Source organism: Peromyscus maniculatus, chromosome 1 (assembly GCF_049852395.1).
Source record: "Peromyscus maniculatus bairdii isolate BWxNUB_F1_BW_parent chromosome 1, HU_Pman_BW_mat_3.1, whole genome shotgun sequence".
In the NCBI taxonomy this organism is placed as follows: domain Eukaryota; kingdom Metazoa; phylum Chordata; class Mammalia; order Rodentia; family Cricetidae; genus Peromyscus; species Peromyscus maniculatus.
Window position 1 is genome coordinate 34,360,933 of NC_134852.1, and position 23,768 is coordinate 34,384,700.

A 23,768-nucleotide genomic window follows, 5' to 3' on the forward strand; every position below is an offset into this window, starting at 1 on the left:
TGGTGGAGGTTCTTCTGTGCTCCTGTATCTTCTTTGGAGGAAATAGAGGTGCTGCCAGGAGCTGGCAAGTCTCTGTATCAAGTAAAGCTTTTTAACTAAACATTTAAATGTCATATTATACAGACCTCTGAAGCATTTGAAGACTATCTATTAAATATATCTGAATAGACAAATTTGGTTTCTTTCTAGTTATTTGTTTTAAGCTTAACTTTGAAAACATATATAGGGGACTAAGTAAGGCTTATCCCTGTAATTAATTATATTAGTACTTAGCATGACTAAAATTAAAGAATTAGGTCATTTATAAGGTGACTATTAACTTGTGTTCTGCAACCATCTACAATATGTTAGCAGCTCTCATCAGAGTAGGACTTTCCATTCCATTCCTGTGAGAATAAATATCAAAATAAAAGTTTCTGATCACAGATAATGGGCTCTGTAAAAAAACCAAAATAGCCATTTTGTGGGTGAAAGCAGAACAAGTCTGGTCCAAGCTGCTAAGGCTGTCTGTCTCCTGAGACAGCGAGGAATAGTGACAGGGAAGATCCCAGGGTGAAATGGGAACAGGGAAAGGGGGCTTGTGAGTTGGGGTGTGGCCCATGAGCAGGGATTGAGGGAGCCCAGAGGCCAGCACTGCCCTTGACAAGCTGTGTGGCCCTCTGCCCAAATGCCCAACTCTGGTGATAGCACCCTCTTTGGGGATCAGAGGCTCCATTATAGAATATGTATCTTATTTATTAAATGTCCTTTTTATCAAATGCATGTTGCCACTTATCTAAGTTTTCTAGAAGCTTGATATTGAACATTTGGCAGAGACGTAAGTGCTTAGGTGTAAATCTCTGAATTAGCTTTTGTTAATCTGAATAGATCTTTATAACCTTAAATTTTTATCACTATATAGAGTATATTCTAAAGCAGAGTTCAATTACATATACAATTTGTTGTAACATATATAATAATATATATTTTAAATCATCATACAAAAGTCAAAATATTCAAAATATTCAAAATCTAACCATATATTTTTATCATCATACAAAAGTCAAAATATTCAATTCAAAATTCTTGAGACTTGTTGCTTCTTTAGTCTAAAAGGAGATACAATGAATGTAGAGCACATCAGGACTAAGAAGTGTACTCTTTAACCTCAGTAAAAGATGGATGCCAGCCATATGGGGGCTCCACAACCACTTGTCTACAGCTCATGGTCTTCCACTAGTGTGGCCAGTCATCTCTGCATGTCTTCCCATCATGATCTCGATGTCCCCCACCTGCAGAATCCCTCCTCTCTCTCATGGATTGGATTCTTGGTGTTTGGCTCGAACTGTTTGTGGGGCACCCAGGCAGGGTGATCGGGATCTGTCCCTGGTGCATGGGCAGGCTTTTGGGAGTGCAGTGCCTGCGGTGTGAGGCCTTGGTGCAGTGGGAAGGGGCTTGGACCTGCCTAAGCTCAGTGTGCCGGGCTCTGCTGACTGCTCATGGGAGACCTTGATTTTGGGATGTGGGGATGTGGGGTAGCTTGGGAGGGAGGGCTGGGGGTGGGAGGAGGGAGCAGGTGGGATCTGTGGGTGGTATGTATAGTGAGTAGAAAGTTTCTTAATAAAGAAAAATGAAAAACAAATAAATAAAAAAGAAAAAAAGGAATATTTTGGGATGTTCTGTGACTCAAATCTGAACCTTATGTAGTCAAGAATCACTGTCAGAGAAAGACGTGTCAGGGGGAAAGACAGAGAGCTCCAGGTGCTAAGAGCCAGCCAGGAGGAGGAGGTGATCACCAGTCACAGTGATCAGAGACCCAGAGGCTCCAACTGCTCTTCTGCCAGGATGAAGCCTCTCTCCACCTGACTGCTGAGCCACACCACCACTATGTCTCTTGTCTCTGTACTTCTGCATTTTCTGCCCTCTGTGGCTGTCCCAGGCCAGAGTGAGATGGCAACTGGGGCTGTGGTAGGTACAAACACAGAGAGATTCACACAGTAATATGCAACTCTATGCCTGTCACTCAAGTCACACATGAAACTCAGAACACAGAGTAGCCCCATAACGCAGTAAGGTACTTGTAAGCCACATTGCCTCACACCTTTAATCTCAGTATTCAGGAGGCAAAAGGATGAGTTGCTCTAAGTTGTAGGCCTGTATAGTCTAAGGAATCAGTTCCAGGACAGCCAGAGCTAGACAGAGAAATCCTGTCTTGAAAATCCAACCAATATACACTCCCCCATACCTCCTCACACACACATGCATGCACCATCACACACACATATCTAGAGAAACACACAAAAGCACACTTATGCACATTCTCATAATATATATTGTGGGGCATTTACCCACCACCCCCACAGTTCCCCAGAGTTTTCTTGAGTGCAATCAGCAAGAAATATTAGATATAAGGATTTATAGCGGAGAATCTTGCAGAGATAAACAGATAGAAAATAAAGGATAGCCTCGAGAGGGCCTGGAACCTATTCCAATGGGCCTCGACTATCTCTGGCCCAGGGTTTTTATAGAGATGCCAACGGGTGGAGCAAAAGACCTCCTCCCCTAGCACAGCCAAGTGCAGACCATCTCAGACACCTGCACTCAGGCCCGTGGTCCTGATCATCCTCTATTCGGACCTGCTGGGTAAAGCCACGAAGAACCCGAGAACGGGCTCCCACAATATATCCCCTCACACATGTCACACACACACACACACACACACACACACACACACACACACACACACACATGTCTGAGTAAATAATCAGACAAAACTGAGCGGACAAGTGCACACTCACCCCCAGAAATCAAGATGCATTACTCCCAATGTTCTTTTGTCCTGTGTTCTGTTTCATTGTTCTTGGCAACATCTATGGAATAGAGAGTGAGCAGGTCACCAGCAGCCCAAGAAGGAAGTATGAGACAATGATAAGATAGGAGGCAGAAACAGTTAAAGTTGCCAACTGGGCAGAGAGGCAGGTTTAGCATCAAATGTCCTCCTGGCGTGTACAGTGATGTCCACTGTGGTCAGACCAGGACCATGGAGTCCAGTGTCCTGCTCCTCCTCACTATTCTCACCAGTTTTTTGCTACTCCTGGTCAGGGGACACAAAAAAGCCCATGGTCACCTCCCACCAGGACCATGTCCTGCTCTGGGATATCTTTCTGCATACTGTGAATGTGTTGCTGTGACTGGTTAATAAAGAAGCTGCTCTGGTCTGTGCTGAGTCAGGTTATAGCCAGTCAGGAAATCCATATAGATACAGGAAGAAGAGAACAGAAACAGGAGAGAAGCCAGCCTGCTACCCAAGGAACAACATGCCAGCAGTCCAATAAAGCCATGGAAAAGGTGGCAAAACATAGATGAATAGATATGGGTTAATTTAAGATATAAGAGCTAGCTAGCAAGGAGCTTGAGCCATAGGCCATCCAGTTCATAGTTATTGTAAATAATATCAGCCTGTGTGTGTTTACTTGTGTCTGAGTGGCTGTGGGGCTGGGAGGGACACAAGAAAACTTATGGCTACAAATGGCACCCAACATGGGTCAAGAGTTTCCACCTAAAACCTGAGCTTAAGAAGAGATTATAATGTAGCTAAGGGCACCTTCCTAGTTCATGTTGCTCATGGCAGTCATAACACAGTGATGATTATGATCCTGTTCAAATACCCTCATATTGCAGGTGTGCCACAGGCTGCCTGTTGAGCAATCTTCTAGCTCACTTTTCAGTGTGGAGGTTTGTGTGGATGAAAGAGACATGGGCCTCTTACATCAGGAGCTCTAAAGACTTTAACCTATTTCTAAAGTAGGTCAGTGCTGTGGGTAGTGTGTGAATGAACACTCAGCTGGCCCATTTTCTGCTGTCATTTAAAAGTTCATCCATCTTTCCATCCATCATCCATCCATCCATCCATCCATCCATCCATCCATCCATTCATCCATCTGTCCTTCCTTCTTTCTGCCCTTCCATACATCTACTCATCCATCCATCCTTCCATCCATCCATCCATCCATTCATCCATCCATCCATCCATCCATCCATCCTTCCCTCCTTCTTTCCTTATGTCTTTACATTAATCCATTCACTCAAATTCCTGTCCATCCACCTCTTCACCCATTTACTCATGCTATTTATTTGCCCATTTATCTAGTATCCACCCACACATTTATCTGTTTTTCTATCCATCCAGCTATACACCTCTTCACCTACTCATGTAGTCATCTGCCCATCTTTTCTATATCCATGGATTATTAATCCTAGAGTCTGCTTCACCCAACCAATGACAAATATTCCATTCATTTATTTTGATTAATCAACTCATGAGTTTTATGAGTGAGGCATCTGCCATTGTTTCATTGGTCTATTCATACACAAATCTTTTCATTCCTTAATCCTTCCAACTCACCTTCGATTATATCCTGCATGTGTCCATCTACTCCTGCATGTATTTGTTCAATAACTCACTTGATTATCTATGATTTATTTATCATTCAATACACCTACCTATATATTCCTATATTTACTCATTCATTCATTCATTCATTCATTCATTCATTCATTCATTCATGTTCTTTTGTTAAATCTAACATTTGCTTGATTATTGGTTAGTTGTATTCATTGATTTATTTATGAACCATTTACTGATTTATTAATTGTTTAATATAATGAGTGAAAACTGGCATTATACATTCACTTGATTATTGGCTAGCTGTGTTCACTGATTTATTTGTGTATGAACCATTTATTGATTCATTAATACATTAATGTAATTAGTGAAAAGTGGAATATATACATCCAGTGTTTAGTTGGCTCATTTAATTCTCTCAGCAATCTTTCCTTTCATAACTGAATCATCCATTGCTTGGTTGACTTACACACTCACATTCTAAAAATTTACAAATGATTTGGTGTTACTGTGAGTGTGCCTGCCACAGCTCGTTTGTGGAGGTGTGAAGACAACTCTGTTTCTGATAGAAATATTAGAAGATATTGTTCTAATGAGTGGTCACCAGCCATCCATGTTATACAAGAACAGAGCACAACAACTGATAATCTTCCAAAAACACCAACAGCTCTTCCTTTAAAATGGTCAACAGAAAAACCTGCATGGGTTCAGCAATGGTCTTTAACAACAGAGAAACTCCAGACTTTAGAAGAGCTGGTAGAAGAACAGTTAAATGCTCAGCATATTGAAGAATCAACCAGCCCTTGAATTCTCCTGTATTTGTTATTAAAAAGAAATCTGGTAAATGGCGAATGGTAACAGACCTTAGAGCAATTAACAAAGTAATTCAGCCAATGGGCTCTCTACAATCTGGAATCCCTTTGCCTACTCTGTTACCAAAAGGATGGCCTCTCATAGTTACTGATTTAAAAGACTGTTTCTTTTCAATACCCTTACAAGAAAAAGACAGAGAAAGATTTGCTTTCACAGTGCCTACTTATAATAATTTTCAACCTGTTAAAAAATTTCAATGGAGGGTCCTCCCACAGGGAATGTTGTATAGCCCAACTCTGTGCCAATGTTTTGTATAACAGCCATTGGAAGGGGTATGTAAAAAAATTCCTAAATATATAATTTATCCTTATATGGATGATATTTTACTAGCTGACTCAAATGAAGATACTTTAGAAAGAATGTTTGAAGAAATAAAGAAAATTTTGCCTTGCTGGGGATAACAAATTGCTCATGAAAAGATACGAACAGGAGATTCTATTTATTATTTTGGATATAAAATAGAGCTACAAAAAATTAGACCCCAAAAGGTGCAAATTAGGAGAGATCGACTACAGACTCTTAATGACTTTCAAAGAATATTTGGAGTCATTTCTCATCTAAGAACTATTGTTGCGGTAAAAAATGATGAACTGAACAATTTCTTCAAAACCTTAGAAGGTGACAAGGACTTCAATAGTCCAAGGGAATTATCACCTGAAGTTGAGAAAGAATTGGCCTTGGTAGAAAAGAAAGTACATAAAAGGCACGTAGATCATATTGATTCAAAGCTGGATTGCATTTTGGTTATTTTACCTTCTAGGCATTATCCTAAAGGAATATTAATGCAGAGAGAAGATATTATATTGGAATAGATATTTTTACCGAATAAACCAAATAAAAAATTAAAAACTTATGTGGAAAAAATCTCTGACTTGATTTGGAAAGGAAAATTGAGACTTCTTCAATTAGTAGGAATAGACCCAGCAGAAATTGTCGTACCTTTAACTAAGGAGGACACTGAAAAATTATGGATAGAAAGTGAACCTTGGCAAAAAGCTTGCAGTAATTTATTGGGAGAAATTAACAGCAAATATCCCAAAAGCAATAGAATTGATCTTATAAAGAGAGCTGATTGGATCTTGCCTCGAATTGTATGGGAAAAACCCATATCTGGCGTTCATACATTTTATGAAGATGCCAACAAACAAGGAAAGGCAGGTTACAAATCCAAAAATTTAAGTAAAGTGGTTCAAAGTCCTTATAATTCAGATCAAAAATCAGAATTGCATGCTATTCTGTTGGTATTAATGGATTTCTCAGAACCTCTCAACGTAGTAACTGACTCTCAGTATGCAGTAGTATTACATATTGAGACTGCAGAATTTATCCCTGATGCTTCAGAATTAACTTCACTATTCATTCAATTACAAGATACAATCAGGAAAAGGAATCATCCTTTATATATAACTCACATTTGATCCCATGCTGGTCTGCCAGGCCCTCTAGCACAAGGCCATGATGAGATTGATAAATTATTGATAGGAAATGTGCTGGAGGCCTCAGAATTTCATAAAAAACATCATGTCAATAGTAAAGGTTTAAAAAAGGATTTTTCTATAACCTGGCAACAAGCCAAAGAAATAGTAAAGAAATGTCCTACTTGTTCCTTCTACAATCAAATGCCATTACCAGCAGGATATAACCCAAAGGGTACCCAGAGGAATGAAATCTGGTTGATGGATGTGTTTCATTTTGCAGAATTTGGAAAATTGAAATATGTACACCACACCATCGATACTTATTCAGGATTTCAATGGGCAACTGCTTTGAGTTCTGAAAAAGCTGATTCTATAATCACTCATTTGCTAGAAGTTATGGCTCTCATGGGTATACCTGCACAAATCAAAACTGACAATGCTCCAGCATATGTCTCAGTTAAAATGAAACAGTTTTTTGCTTATTACAATATAAAGCATATTACAGGCATACCACATAATCCTACAGGTCAAGCATTTATAGAAAGATCAAACAGAACTCTAAAGGATATGCTAAATAAACAGAAAGGGGTAACAAAACCCCCCAGAAATAGACTACATAATGCTTTATTAACTTTGAATTATCTCAGTGCTAATGAGAAAGGAATAACAGCTGCAGAGAGACATTGGATAATAAAAAAAACTGCAGAATTAAATCAGCCTATATAATTTAAGGATGTGGTGACCTCATAATGGAAACCAGGATATGTGTTACATTGGGGACGAGGTTTTATTTTTGTTTGTACAGGAAAAGATAAGCTGTGGGTTCCATCAAAATTGATAAAGGTTCAATTTGAACAAGAGAGACTTCTTAATTAGAGGAGGTGATAGTTCATCAACCAGCATGAATATCCAATTTAAACTAACTTATACCAGTAACACATGCCTTTTCATTAAATCAGATAATAACTTGCCAAAAAGGACATCCCCAAAAAATTTTGGGGAAAGGTTTTTGTTTTTGTCTTTTAGGAGAATGAAGGTTAAGGAATCTGAAGAACACTGGACAAATGAGACAACTGAAGAAAAGGGACAAGTAATCTATCCCAGGAAACAGAGTGAAATGGCATATGGGTATATTATCTAAAAAATTTTATGTCTTCCTAAATCTTTGTTTCTGCTTTTCTCTAAAGATTTAACACTATTGGTCTTCTAATAGTCCCAGTTCAATTAAAATTTAAAGCTGACTTTGGAGGTGGAGAATGGCTCTCTCCTTCTTTAAACTCAAGCATGTTGTTAAAAGGAAAATGCAAATTCCCTGTATCATGCCAGAAGAAAAGAACCATCTTCTGCTATGGGATAGGAGAAAAGCCAAATTAATTAAGGGACTATTCTATTACTAATCTCAACTCTTTGATTCTATTCTGATTCTTTAAACTTTTCTTAAAGTATGAATTTTATATCAAAATTTACAAGATTAATATATATATATATGTATATATATACATTTTAAACTTTGTTAAGATATGAATGGTCATATAAAAGTAATAACTAATTTCAGAAAGAAAAAAAAGGCTTCAATTAGCTGCATACATATGTCTTTGTGTTCGAGTCTCTTATCAGTTTTCTACAGGAAATCACGGCCAGGCCTAACATCAACTGAAGTTTCCAGGAAGAAGATAGGGCCCCACAACAACAACAATTCCACGTGGACAATAATAATATCACTAAGCTGACAAACATCATCTACAGATCAGCTTTGAACTACAAAGTGCTCAGAGCAATTTTGAGAGGGCTAGCTGAGATGATCCAGTCTCAAAGGCTACTTGAATAAGGATTTGAGATAAACCCTGAACTTTAGTATTATACACAGACTGGCTAACAAAGGATATAGTTACCTTTCCTAGAATTTGACAACCTAAATTTTTTTCTTTTCAGGATAAAGATATCTTTGCCCATACCCAGCAGGAAGCAATTTTAAGAATATGACACCCACATTCCCAAGGAGGTGGTGTGGTGTGGTGTGTGTGTGTGTGTGTGTGTGTGTGTGTGTGTGTGTGTGTGTGTGTTTGTGTGTGTTTGTGTGTGTGTGTGTTTGTGGTCTTGTAATGGATTTTGGGTCTGGAATAATTTTCATTGATTGAGGGGTTGATTACAAGTTGTTGTCAAGGGTTAGGAGAAGGGCTAAGAAAAGGAGATTAGATTTAAGGTTCTTGTTTAAAAGAAACGAAAAGAAAAAAACAATTCCTAGTTTTATATACTTTACATTGGATTGGATTGTTTTATATTTTATACAAATTATATATATTGAAATTGATATTGTAGAAAATGCTATTATGTATATTTCTAATTGTACTTATACCATTCATTTAACAATGTAATGCAATTTTCTGATCCTTGAATGTTATTATTACCAACTATTAGGATATAAAGAAATGAAAGTTAGTAGTTAGACATTATAATAGAACTTGTAGTCATATTTGGTATGTTTTCAAGATTGAGCAGGTATATTTTAGATAGACAGGTCATCTTCAAACCCTTCAGAGATCTATAGAATATGGCATTTAAAATGTTTTGATAACTTAAAAATTTTTCTTTTTTGTTATGACTATGAGACATGTTGGCTCCTGGCAGTACCAATCTACTTCAGAGACAATATGGGCATTGAAAAAACTGCAATTGGAGTTAACTTTCATTGTGGCAAAAGTTAGCCACTGGACAACAAAGTATCCTCGAATCAACTTCTGACAAACAGGACAGACAGGACACAAAACAAAGGACTACTGATTCTTGTCAAAACAAGTGTGGTTATGGCTTTATCAAATGGCATCTTCTGAGGTCAGGACAATATGGCACCATCCCTGAAGTGACCTTCGCAATCTGGAAAAGGTACAGTGCCCTTTTCTTCGAAGGCAGCTGAACAGGCAGTGGGCCAATGGCTTCTGATGTGCAATGGAACAGCAGCTGAAACAGTTATTCTTGAAGAGTAACTAAGCTCATGCCTCTCAATAGTAGAATGGCATTTAATAGAGGGATGTGTAGAAGAACGGGATGCTGAGATGAAGCTACATGCACACATAGCCAAGAAGAATGGATAGCTGAATTCAATAAACATCAACAATTTCCAGAATTTAAAATCCTGAATCATGACATGACACTAGTGGAATTCAGGTGTTTCTGGTACATGGACTGCTCTCACCCAATGTGAGATTGAACTATTGACCTTGTGTACATCCTACTTCACAAATGAGTCTGTCAGATATGCTAAGCCTATAGGCTGAAGATGATGCCCCAACACTGCGGAGAAACCTCAGATGACTGTCCAGGCAGCTGGTTGTTTCTGTCAACTCACAATTTTTTGAAGTTGCTTGCATGTACTTCCTGCTTTTATTTTTGTTAGCTAATATTATTTCCTTCTTGGATCTCTGAGGGAGTTGAAGATTAGTTAGTTATAGTTGGAGATTAATTAGGATAGAAAGTGAATTAGATACATTTTGGACTTACCAAATTAGGATAGATAATGGAATTATTTTCTCTGAATTTGTCAAATACAAATGGACTAGACATTGCTTAGGTATTTATTACTTGTATATATTGTATATAGTTATTGTGCTTTTGTATATAGTTTTTCTTATGTAGGTTATAAGTTTTTTCCTTTTTTCTTTTTATTAAAATAGAAAAGGGGAAATATGGTGATATTTTATTTTATACTAAAATGTTATTTATATGTTAATAAATAAAGTTGCCCGGGGGTCAGAGCTATTAGCAAGCCATAGGAAACCTGGGCGGTCTTGGGGTACACCTTTAATCCTAGCACTTGGTAGGCAGAACTCGGTAGATCTCTGTGTGTTCAGGGATACATCCAGCATTGGAGACACAGGCCTTTAATCTCAATACCAACCATAGAAGACCTGGAGGTCTGTACAGACAGGCAGTGACGAGGTGGTCATGTGGTTGGGTTTACAACCAATGAGAAGGCAGAACAGAAAGACTATTTAAAGACAAACACACAGGAAGTAGCTCTCTTTCAAGATGTAGGACCACTGCAGGAGGAAGTGTAAGGTTTTAGCTCTTAGCTCTGACCTCTTGGCTTCCTTCTTTGCATTGGTTCTGTGTTTCTTAATTAATAAGATGGTTGGTTACATCTACACAACTCTGTGTATTTGGGTCTCTCCTACACCTTCACATGAGTTCTGGATGTCAAAGTCAGGCTGTCAGGATGCAGGTCAAGTGCATTTGCTGGTTGAACAATTGTATCAGCCAACAGACTCACCAATGTATTCATAATTTGTATTCAATTATATTTAGATTAATTTATTTCTGAGGATATATAGCCTTAAATTCTCAGCCTGGATTTTTAAATTTATTTTATTAATGTACATTGTCATTTTTTTCCTGCATCTATGTCTGTGTGATGATGTTGGATTTCCTGGACCTGGAGTCACAGACAGTGAGAGTCACTATGTGAGTGGTTGAAATTGAACCTGTGTCCTCTAAGAGAGCGACCGGTGCTCTTAAACAATGTGCCATCTCTCCACCCCAGATTTTTAACATAAATTAAATGCGTAGATGTCTGATTGTGTGTCTCTGTCTGTCTTTGTGTGTTTGTAATTTGTGTGTGTGTGTTATATGGAGGAACACAATTCATAACACTATATTTCAAAAGCAGAGAATTCTTACCCTCTCCCCCTCCAGCCCTTACTCCAGATTGACAGATGAAAAAGTCCTTTGCTGTAAGTTTTCTATTTCTCTCTTTCAGGAGCAAGTTTGGAGCTTTTGAGAGAGACTCTACTATAGATCTAAGTGTGGCTGGAGAAACAGGTGCCTGAGGGAAGCACAGGTGTGCATGCCCAAGAGTGCACTGTGTCTTTCTCAGCAGAGTCTCCTTGCTCTGCACTGTTCCTAGGCTATTAGCTGGCAAAAAACAGGGTCACACTGCATTGCCTCCATGAAAGGAGGGAGGGCACTGTCTGTTGTCTCCCTTTTCTGTGCAGAGAAAGTCCAAAAGGAGATCAGTCAGGTGATCAGCTCACACTGCCTACCAACCCTTGATGACCTCACCAAAATGCCTTACACTGAGGCTGTCATCCATGAGATTCAGAGATTTTCAGATCTAGACCCAATTGGTATCCCACACAAAGTCACCAAAGACACTTTGTTCTGAGGGTACCTGCTACACAAGGTGAGACCAGCTGCCATTCCACATCTCTACTCCATGATCATCCTCCACTCTCCTCATTACCAACCTCAGCCTGTTTGTGGTTTCCTACATTCTGTTTCTCAGGGACTCACTGCAGATGGGAGTCAGGGTATGCTAATATCTTTGTGTCTCATAATGTCTCCTAGAACACTGAAGTGTACCCCATCCTGAGTGCAGCTCTCTATGACCCACAGTACTTTGAAAACCCAGACACCTTCAATCCTGATCACTTCCTACATGCCAGTGGGGCTCTGATGTAAAATGAAGCTTTTATGCCCTTCTCTGTAGGTGAGACCCACTTGTGCTTCCTCTCCCAGACACTAGAGGGCAGGCTCATCCTGCGGGATCCAGGCAGGACTAGGACCATGTTTACTGAGTCTGTTCCAGCTGCTTTGCCTGAACCATCCTATACACCATGGCTACAGTCCTTCTGGGGAATCTTGTACTAAGGGAGCATGCTGGTCCGGAGGATTTTGTAGAGGTATTTAAAACGTCTAAACTAGAGCAAATTCATCTTTCTTATTTTATTATGAGGGGAATTTTTTTTTTAATCTGGCAACATTTTCTTTAATATTGAGAAAGAGAAACAGAGCAAGAATCCCACTTTCTGTTGTTCACTCTTCAGGAATACCTTTTTTCATTAAGAATTTTTTTTTCCATTTTACATACCAATCTGAGATCCCCCCTCTTCTCTCTTCCCACTTCCCCACCCTTCCCCCCAATCCATCCCTGGTTCCCTCCAAAAGAAGGAAGGCCTCCCAGGGAGAGGCACATCCAGTAGTGGTAAGTCCAACCCCTTCCCCCGCCTTAAGGCTGCACAAAGTGTCTCATCATAGATAGTGGGCTCCACAAAGCCCCCTCATGCACTAGGGATGAATTCTGATTCTACCACCACGGGCCCCCGCAGCAAGTCAAGCTCCACCATTGTCAAACATGGTATGTACCCACTCATAAGTGGATACTAGAAATAAAGCAAAGGATAACCAGACAACAATCCATAACTCCAGAGAAGCTAGCTAACAAGGAAGACTCAAAGAGGGATGCATGGATCGCCCTGGGAAGAGGAAGATCTCCAAGTGTGACATGGGGGTGATGGATGGGCAATGGAGGGTCGGGCATGGGGCATGAGAACATAAGTGAATGCGGTGGTCGAGCTGGAAAAGGGATGGAGTGGGAAAGCAATGAGAAAGATACCATGATGGAGGGTGATATCATGGGGATAGAGAGAAACCCAGTGCTTGGGAAGTTGTCAGGAACCCCCAAAGATGACCCCAGCTTAGACCACTAGAAATAGTTTAGAGGTACCTGAACTGAACTGGCTTGCCCCAGTGATCAGATCAGTAAATACTCTGTCATCCCAGAGCTTTTCTCCAATGGCTGATGAAGGCAGATTAAGAGATCCACAGGCAAACACCAGCAGAGCTCCAGGAGTCCAGTTGGGGAGAGAGAAGAGGGATTCTATGAGCAAGTGCATCAGGATCATGATGGGGAAACCTGCAGAGACACCAAACCAAACAAGTGGCAACTCAGGAAAGTTAGATCAATGGCTGTGGAGCCTGCATGGGAAAACCTTTTATAATGAGAGAAAACATTTGTCTTAATTGTGATTAAATGCCTGACAAAGGAGAACAAAGTATCTTTACAGAGAACTAAATGTGCTAAGTGTAAAACCAGTTTTCTGCTGCTGCTCCCAACAATAAGTAACAGATATTCTTATATCTGGATTTTCAAGATGTCTTTAAGGCCAATGCAGTAATTTCCATGCAAAGTCCTCAAAAGACAAAAAGACAGTGTCTCTACTTTAGAGAGTGTAACGATCAACATAATCCATCAGTTCTTTTTCCGATTGCATCAAACCCATCAATGGAGTTGCTTTTCCTGTTAGACTTCTGCTTTTTAATTTTTCTTTTTTCTCCTTCAAAAATCAATATACACTGGTTACAGTTTTCCCTCTATCTACTTTTCCCATTTTCTCTCCCCACCAACTGCTCCTCTCAAGATCTACCCTATTTCTGCCTCTCATTAGAGAACAGGCTTCTAAGAGATAACAACCAAGCATGACAAAATAAAACATAAGATAAAACAAAAACCATCACATCGAAGATGTACATTGCAAACCTGCAGAAGGAAAAGATCCCAAGAGAAGGCACTAGAATCAGAGATCCACTCATCTACACACTCAGGATCCCATAAAAACACTAAACTGAATTTTATAATATATGCCCAGAGGACCTGGTGCAAACCCAAACAGGCCTGTCTCAGTCTGAGTTTAGATGAGCTTTGCTCAGTTGATTCAGAGGGCCTTGTTTTCCTGGTGTCCTCTGTCTCCTCTGTCTCTTTTCTTTATTTTCTCTCACTCTCTGTTTCCTTTCCCTGGGGGTTTCCTGAACTCTGAGGGGAGGGATTGAACAAGACATTCCATTTAGATTGGTATGTTCCAAGATTTCTGTCTGCTGAAATGTCTGGCTGTGCATCTTTGAATTTGTTCCTGTCAGCTGCCGGAGAAAGCTTCTCTGATGATGGCTGAATAAGGAAGGCACTGATCTATGAGTGTAGCAGAATATCGCTAGGAGTCATTTTATTGTTAATTTTTTTGGACCCATAGCATTTGGTTATATCCTATGTCTCTGGGCCATCTAGTGTCTGGTTCTGGGTCTCCCAAACACTGTTGCATATTCACCCAGACCTTGGATAGTTACTCCCACAATGTGCCACTGTTGAGCCCTAGCATGTCTTGCAGGCAGGACAGCTTTGTTCATCAAAGGTTTTGTGGTTGGGTTCGTGTATGCATTTCTCTTCTGGGAGCCCACAGAATACCTTCTTATACCAAAGACACAAGAAAATGGGGGTGAATGTTCTATACGTGGGCACCAGCTCAATGTCTCCAAGTTCATTGAATTCTGTGGGTGTTCTCTTCAGAAATGGGGCCTCTGCTGTCAGTTTGTGGAGAGCAACCTCTTGTCTTGGCAATAGTCTTAGGTTGTTTGTGAGTTTCCATAGGCCCCTTTGGCCAACAACTCAATAGAATGTAACCCAGTCCCGGTACTAGAAGCTTCATTTAGTGACAAGAGATGGCCAGTTGGGACTATGTCTCTCTCATTACTTGGAGACTTTATTAGGATCACCTTCACATAGTTTAGGAAGTTTCCACAGCACTAGGTATCCACACCACCACTCAATGCTCCTCAATTCTAGTGGTTTCTCCCCACATTCTCTCTCTCCAACCCACCTCTCTTCCCTACCTGATCCTCTCATTCCTGTCCCCTCTGATGCCCCTAGTACACCCATGAAATCTATTTTATTTCCCCTCCCAGGGAGATCTATGTATCCCTCCTAGTCCCTTTGTCTATGCCTAACCTTTCAGGGTCTATGGATGGTAGCGTGGTTATCATTTACTTAATGGCTAATATCCACATATAAGTGAATACACACCTTGTTTATCTGTCTTGGTCTGGGTTTCCTCACGCAGGATTTTTTTCTAGTTCCATCCATTTGCCTGCAAATTCCATGTTGTCATTTCTTTTAAAAGCAGCTAGATAATACTTCATTGTATAAATGTGACACATTTTCTTTATCCTTTTGTTGAGGAACATGTAGGTTGTTTCCAATTCTGGCTATACTGAATGAGGCAGAAATGAACATGGTTGAACAAGTGTTTTTGTGGTGGAATTAAATGTCCAGTGGGTAATGCTCGAGAGTGATATTGCTGTGTCTTAAAGTATATCAATTGCTAACTTTCTGAGGAACTGCCACATTGATTTCCATAGTGGCTGTATAAGTTTACACTCCCACCAGAAATGGAGGATTGTTCCCCTTACTCCACTTCCTCAGCAGCATGTGCTGTCCCTTGTGTTATTGATCTTAGCCATTCTGAGAGGTGTAAGATGGAATCTCAAAGTCATTTTGATTTACATTCCCCCTGATGGCTAGGGTGTTGAACATTTCTTTAAGTGTTTCTCAGCCATTTGAGTTTGCTCTATTGAGAATTCTCTGTGTCGATCGATATCTTATTTTTAAATTGGATTATGTGTTTTTTATATCTAATATCTTGAAATCTTTATATACTGTGGATATTAGTCCTTTATTAGATGTGGAGTTGGTAAAAATCTTTCCTATTCTGCACGCTGCCACCCACTTTGTCCAAATGATTGTGTTCTTTGCCTTGCAAAGGCCTTTCCATTATGTGAGGTCCCATTTATTAATTGTTGATGATCTTGATGCCTATGCTATTCTTGTTCTGCACAGGAAGCCATCACCTGTGTCAATGAGCTCAAGGCTGTTCCCCACTTTCTCTTCTATTAGGTTCAGTATATCTGGTTTTATGTTGAGGTCTTTGATCCATTTGGAGTGAGCTTTGTGCAGGGTGATAAGTGTGGATCTGTTTGCACTCTTCTGCATTCAGCCATCCAATTTGACCAGCACCATTTGTTACAGATGCTGTCCTGTTTTTCCATTGTGTATTTCTGGCTTCTTTTGGAAGGATGGCCGCTTTTACTATGCTAATCCTATTCATTCACCAGCATGATAGGTCTTTCCCTCCTCTGATATCGTCTCCAATTTCTTTGTTCAAAGAGTTGAAGTTTTTCTTGTACAAGGCTTTCACTTGCTTGGTTAGAGTTACCCCAAGATATTTATATTATTTGAAGCCATTGTGAAAGGTGTTGTTTCCCTTTACTTTCTAAGTCTGTTTGTCATTTGTATATAGAAGGACTACTGGATGTTGTGTGTTAATTGTTTTATCGAGTCATTTTGCTGAAAGTGTTTATCAGTTGTTGGAATTACACAGTGGAATTTTGGGGTCACTTATGTATATGTATAGTGTCATGTCATCTGCAAATAATGATACTTTGACTTCTTCCTTTCCAATTTATATGCCCTTGATCTCCCTCAGTTGTATTATTGCTCTAGCTAAAACTTCAACCACTCTACTGAATAGGTGTGTAGACAGTAGATAATTTTGTCTTGTTCTGAATTTTAGTGGAATTGCTTTGAGTTCCTCTCCATTTAATTTGATGTTGGCTGTAGGCTTGCTATAATCTGCCTTTATTATGTTTAGGTATATCCCTTATATCTCTAATCTCTCCAGCACTTTTATCATGAAGGGTATTGGATCTTGTCAAAGGCCTTTTCTCCATCTTATGAGGTGACAGTGTAGTTTTTCTTTCAGTTTGTTTATCTGGTGGATTACATTTATTAATGTTTCATATATTGAACCATCCCTGGGACTCTGGGATGAAGCCTACTTGATCACAGTGGATGATCTTTTGATGTGTCTTGGATTTGGTTTGCAAGCATTTTATTATAGAGTCTTTTGCATCTATAAGGGAAATTGGTCTGTAACTCTCCTTCTTTGTGGAGTCTTTATGTGGTTTGGGTATCAGGGTAACTGTGGCCTCCTAAAATGAAATGGACAATGTCCCTCCTGTTTTTATTTTGTGGAATTATTTGAGGAATATTGACATGAACTCTTCTTTGAAAGAATTTTGTTAAAATCATCTGTTCCTGGGCTTTTTTAGGAGGAGAGTGTTGGAACAGATTTAATGACTGCTTCTATTTCACTGGGGCTTATAGGTCTGTTTAAATTCCTTATCTGATCTTGATTCAACTTGGTAAGTAGTACCTACTGAGGAAAATTATTCATTTCTTTGTAGGTTTTCCTATTTGGTGAAACACAAGGTTTTTTTTTTTTTTTTTTTTATTTATTTTTTATTTTTTTTAGGATGCCCTTACAATTCTCCCAGTTTCCTCAGTGTCTGTTATGTTTTTCTTTTTACTTCTGGTCTTGTTAATTTGGATAGTCTCTTTCCACCTTCTAATTTGAATAAAGGTTTGTCGATCTTATAGATTTTCTCAAAGAACAAGTTCTTTGTTTCATTGATTCTTTGTATGGTTCTCTTTGTTTCTGTTTTATTGCTTTCAACCCTGAGTTTGATTATTCCTTTTGGTTGTAACTTCTTTTTGTTCTAGAGCACTGGTTCTCACCCTTCCTAATGATGTAACCCAAAAATCTCCATGTTGTGATGACCCCCAAGTATAAAATTATTTCGTTGCTACTTCATAACTGTAATTTTTCTACTGTTATGAACTATGATGCAAATATCTGATATGTAGGATAGTAACAACCCACAGATTAAGAACTGATGTTCTAGAGCTTTCAGGTGTACTACTAAGTTGCTAGTAGAGATCACTCCAGTTTTTGCTCCATCTTCTTTATGTGTGCATTTAGAGCTATGAATTTTCCTCTTAGCACTGCTTTCATAGTGTCCCATAAGTTTGGGTATGTTGTCCTTTCATTTTCATTGAATTCTAGGAAATCTTTAATTTCTTTCTTTATTTATTCCTTGACCCATTGATGTTTCAGGTGGGCGTTATTCAGTTTCCATGAGTTTGTGGGTTTTCTATAATTTTTGTTGTTGTTGAGGTCTAACTTTAAGGCATGGTGGTCTGATAAGATACAGGAGGTTATTCCAATATTTTGAATCTGTTGAGATTTGTTTTGTGGCCAAGCATGTGTTAGGATGGAATGTTCTGTAGATATCTATTAAGTCCATTTGAGTCATAACATCTGTCAGGTCCTTTATTTCTTTGTTAATTTTCAGTCTGGTAGATCTGTCTTTTTGTGAGAGTGGTGTGTTAAAATCTTCCACTACTAATGTGTGGGGTTTGATGCGCATTTTAAACTTTAGTAGTGTTTCTTTTATGAATGTGGGTGCTTTTGTATTTGGAGCATAAATGTTTAGAATCGAGACTTCATCTTGGTGGATTTTTCCCATGATAAATATGCAATGTCCATCCTGATCTCTTTTGATTGATTTTAGTTTGAAGTCTATTTTATTAGATATTAGGATAGCTACATCAGCTTGTTTCTTATGTCCATTTGCTTTGAAAGCCTTTTCCCAGCCCTTTCCTCGGAGGTAGTGTCTGTCTTTGAAGTTAAGGTGTGTTTCTTGTATGCAGCAGATGGATGGGTCCTGTTTTCTTATCCATTCTGTTAGCCTGTGTCTTTTTATAGGTGAGTTGAGACCATTGATATTGATGGATATTAATGACCAGTGATTGTTAATTCCTGTTATTTTTTGTGGTTGTGTTGTGTTGTCCTTCTTTGATGTACGTTGGTGTGGGATTATCTATTGCTTGATTTTTCATGGATGTGTTTAGCTTCTTTGGGTTGGATTTTCCCTTCTAGTGCTTTCTGTAGGGCTGGGTTTGTGGACAGGTATTAATTAAATCTGGTTTTATCCTGACATATTTTGTTTACTCTGCCTATGGTGATTGAGAGTTTTGCTGGGTATAATAGTCTGCGTTGGCATCCGTGGTTTCTTGGTGTCTGCATAAGATTTGTCCATGATCTTCTAGCTTTCATAGTCTCTATTGAGAAGCCTGGTGTTATTCTGATGGGTTTGCCTTTATATGTTACTTGGTCTTTTTCCTTTGCGGCTCTTAATATTTTTTCTTTGTTCTGTGTGTTTAGTATTTTGATTATTATGTGGCGAGGGGACTTTTTTTTTTTGGATCCAGCCTATTCAGTGTTCTGTAAGCTTCTTGTATCTTCATAGGTATTTCTTTCTTTAGGTTAGGAAAGGTTTCTTCTATGATTTTGTTGAATATATTTTCTGTGCCTTTGAGTTGGTATTCTTCTCCTTCTTCTATCCCTATGATACTTAGGTTTGGTCTTTTCATGGTGTCCCAAATTTCCTGGATGTTTTGTGTTACGACTTTTTTGTCTTTAGTGTTTTCTTTGTCTGACAAATCTATTTTCTCTATCATGTCTTCAGTGTCAGAGATTCTCTGTTCCATCTTTTGCAATCGTTTGGTTATGCTTGTTTCTGTAGTTCCTGTTCGTTTAGTCAGGATTTCTATTTCTAGCATTCCCTCAGCATGTATTTTCTTTATTGTCTCAAATTCATTTTTCCGATCTTGGAATGTTTCTTTCATCTGTTTAATTACTTTTTCTTGGCTTTCTTTCATTTCTTCCCATTTTTTTGTTCATTTTTTCTTCCATTTCTTTAAGGGAGTTTTTTTATTTCCTCTTTAATGGAGTTTTTCATTACCTCTTTAAGGGAATTTTTTATTTCTTCTTTAAGGGAATGTTTTATTTCTTCTTTAAGGGCCTCTAGCATCTTCTTAAAGTCGTTTTTAGGGTTGATTTCTTCTGTTTCTTCTGTCTTGGTATGTTCAGGTCTTGCAGATGTAGAATCACTAGGTTCTGATGTTGCCATATAGGTCTTTATGTTGTTGCCTGTATTTTTGCACTGGCGTCTACTCATCTCTTCCTCTGCGCGGTGCAGGTGGTGTTTGTGTCTGAGAGTGCTTCCCTTGTTCTAATTTTTAGTCTTGGTTCAGTAGGAGTTCTTGGTTTAATTGGTGCTATTGGGCTGTTTCTTCAGGGGCAGCTGATCTCAGTCAGTGAAGTATATACTTATGATTCTGGTGATCTGGTTTGGTGGCTGGGCAGGGCCTTCTTCTGTGTTCCCAGGGCACGTTTTGTTCATTCGTGAACTCCTCAGCTGATCTTGTTTCTTCAGACTTCAAACTGTAGGGATCTGAATCCTCTCCCGGATGGATTTCAGCTGAGCGGGGTATTCTCATTTTTGTTTGGATGAGCTACTAATGAGAGTAGAGTATTAAAGACTTCCAACATCAGTGTGTGAGGGTCAATGTGTGATTTAAGCTGTGTTAGTGCTTCTTTTACAAACTTGGGTGTCCTTGTGTTTTGGGCTAAGTTGCTAAGAATTGAAATGTCCTCTTGGTGAATTTTTCCTTTGATTGAGTATGTAGTGTCCTTCCCTATGTCTTTGAATTGGTTTGAAATCTGTTTTGTTAGATATTAAAATGGCTACACCAGCTCATTTCTTAGTTCCATTTACTTGGTGGTGGTGGTGGTGGTGGTGGTGGTGGTGGTGGTGGTGGTCGTGGTGTGTGTTTTTTCAAGGAGCCATGGTCATGAACTATTGTGGGATGAAGTGAGAATTCCACCATCATTTACAAGGTCAACCAACCAAAATCCAGGATTCTGATGAACACATGGCATTTTGGAATTATTTCCTTTTGAATGAATTGGCTGTTTCTTGTTGTAGGTTTCTTGTGCAATTACAGCAATGATATCTCCCTATTCCCACACAACTTCATGTATGTGTATAAGTAATCTCATGATTACATCTCATTGTATATATATGGATGGTCAGGATGATGACTTCTTATTAGCTGTACAGTTTTGATATAAAGAAAATGTACCTGGGTATGCTTCATAGCTAGATCTTTTGTACCATGAGCCTGTAGACACTTAAAGCATGCCTTGTTCCTTTTACTTAGACTAACAAAGACAATAATCTTGCCTCAGTCAAATTGCACACATTTGGCTCATTTTTACCTTAGAGCTAGTTCACACTAGCCTAAGGACCTTTGTAAATAGATCATAAGTTTAAAACTTCACATTTATACACAAGGATAGAGTCACAGGTGTCTACCAAAATTGCTAACACAAAACACCCTAAGAAAAGCACGCCAGTTCTTCAGTTTCCAAGTCTGCTGACAACAGATCTATGTCTCAAACTTTGTCTCATTTGTGCACTATGGCCTTCCCACTTATTCCTGAAAACTTGAAAATGTGTGTTGCCATAGTAAATGGCTCAGCTCCTTATTGCTTACTCTAGGAATGTGCTTTTGACCAATGAGAAGTAACAGAAGTTACTCTTGTAACTTTTTCTATTGCTTCAAGCCTCATGCACAGGAGGCGTTTTAGGCTAGATGAAAGAAGCTAAGGAATTAGGAACTAAAATAGTAACAGAGAATTAGAGCTAAGAAATTATAGACATGTAGGAAGAGAATTAGAATTAAAAGTCAGAAGAATAAAGAGACATGCACAGAAAGAATATGGTGTGAACAAATTCATTCCTTCACCTCAGATTCTAAGTTTTCCTCGCTTATTCGATGCTACTTATTGTAGCATCGCCTTTAGAACCCTAAAAAAGGCTTTAAGTCTGGTCCTTAAAAGCCTTCCTTATGTTTCTCTACTCTTGATTTTGCTGGTCTGGATTATTTTTTCTCTGTTTTCATGTATGTGGATATTTTCAAGTTGGAGTTTTCTTTTTTTAATTTAAAACATTTTTAATTGATTTTACATACCAACTACATAGACCCCTCTCTTCACTCTTCCCACACCCCTCTGCCTTTCCCTGACCCAGCCTCATTCCCTTTTCCAAAAGGATAAGTTCCTCCATGGGGGGACAGCTAAGCCTGGTTCATTCATATGAGGGAGGACTAAACCTTTTCCCCCTGCATCAAGGATGAGCAAGGTATCCAACCATAAGTAATGGGATCCAGAAAGCCAGCGCATGTACTGGGGATAGATCCTGACCACACTGCCAGGGGTCCCTCAGACAGACCCAGCTGTACAACTGTCTCCCTTATGCAGCAGGTCTAGTCAGGTCCCATGCAGGTTCCACAGCTGCTGTTCTAAATTTTGTGAGTTCCTATGAGCCCAGTTCAGTCGTCTCTGTAGACTTCTTCATCATATCTTGACCCCCACCTTGCTCATATAATCCCTCTTCCCTCTCTTCAACTGAGTTCCCTACTTGTTTTATGATAACTTATAGGTTAACTCATAATCACTTTGTTTTCATATGAAAAATATTTGAATGTGTGTCTGTGTGTTTGATAACTATACAAGAAAAAAGTACATTCATTGAAGGTAAATAATAGATGTAAACAATATATTTTACTAATCACTCATTTCTAAAGCCATTAACTCGCTGAAGTCACCAGGTCATTGGTATTAAAAAAAAGTTCCCATTTTATTGACAAGAGGTTAATTTTTATTTTATTTTTTTCTTTTCCTTTTCTTTTAAAACATTTTCTACTCACTCTACATACCACCCACAGATCCCACCTCTTCCCTCCTCCCAACCTCCAACCCTCCCTCCCAAGCCACCCCAAATCCTCACATCTCCCAAATCAATGTCTCCCATGGGGAGTCAGCAGAGTCAGGCACAATGAGCCTAGGCAGGTCCAAGCCCCTCCCCACTGCACCAAGGCTTCACAAGGTGTCACACCACAGGCACTGGGCTCCCAAAAGCCTGCCCATGCACCAGGGATGGATCCTCATCCCCCTGCCTGGTTGCCCCCCAAACAGTTTGAGCCAAACAACCATCTTCCATATCCAGAGGGCCTAGTCTAGTCCGATGGGGGTTCCTCGGCCACTAGTCTACAACTCAAGGGCTTCCACTAGTGTGGCCAGTCATCTTTGCCTGTCTACCCATCATGATCTCAATGTCCTCCACCTGCAGAATCCCTCCTCTCTCTCAATAATTGCATTCCTAGAGCTCAGAGTGGTGCCTCACCATGGATCTCTGTATCTGCCTTCATCAGTCACTGGACAAAGGCTCTATGATGATGGTAAGGTATTCATTAGACTGGTCACCAGAGTAGACCAGTCCAAGGACCCTATAGACCACTGCCAGCACTTATGGTGATACTTTATTTGTACTAAAATGTGATTTTATTTGTATGTTAATAAATAAAGGTGCCTGGGGGTCAGAGCTAATAGCAAGCCATAGCAGAAGCTGGGTGGAGGTGGTGCACGCCTTTAATCCCAGCTCTTGGGAGGCAGAGCTAGGTGGATTTCTGTGTCTTCAAGGATATAGCCAGCATGGAGTCACATGCCTTTAATCTCAATACCAACCATAGAAGACCTGGCAGTGATGAGGAGGTCATGTGGTTGGGTGTACAACCAATGAGAAGGCAGAACAGAAAGTCTATATAAAGACAAACACACAGGAAGTAGGTCTTTTGGCTGAAGAGCATAGATGCAGCAGTGAAAGCTAAGGCTCTTAGCTCTGACCTCTTGGGCTCTCATCTCTGCATTGGCTCTGTGTTTCTTATTTAATAAGACGGTTACTTC

At 39.4% G+C, this 23,768-nt stretch overlaps 1 long non-coding RNA gene across 1 annotated transcript in view; it reads right to left on the reverse strand.

Annotated features, from left to right (window-relative positions):
- Positions 1-23,768, reverse strand: part of LOC121827916 (uncharacterized) — an 84,059-nt gene that overhangs the window by 35,449 nt on the left and 24,842 nt on the right. Inside the window, exon 2 of the long non-coding RNA XR_013052164.1 lies at positions 13,175-13,363. This is a non-coding gene — a long non-coding RNA (uncharacterized LOC121827916). The remainder of the gene's footprint in view (positions 1-13,174; positions 13,364-23,768) is intronic.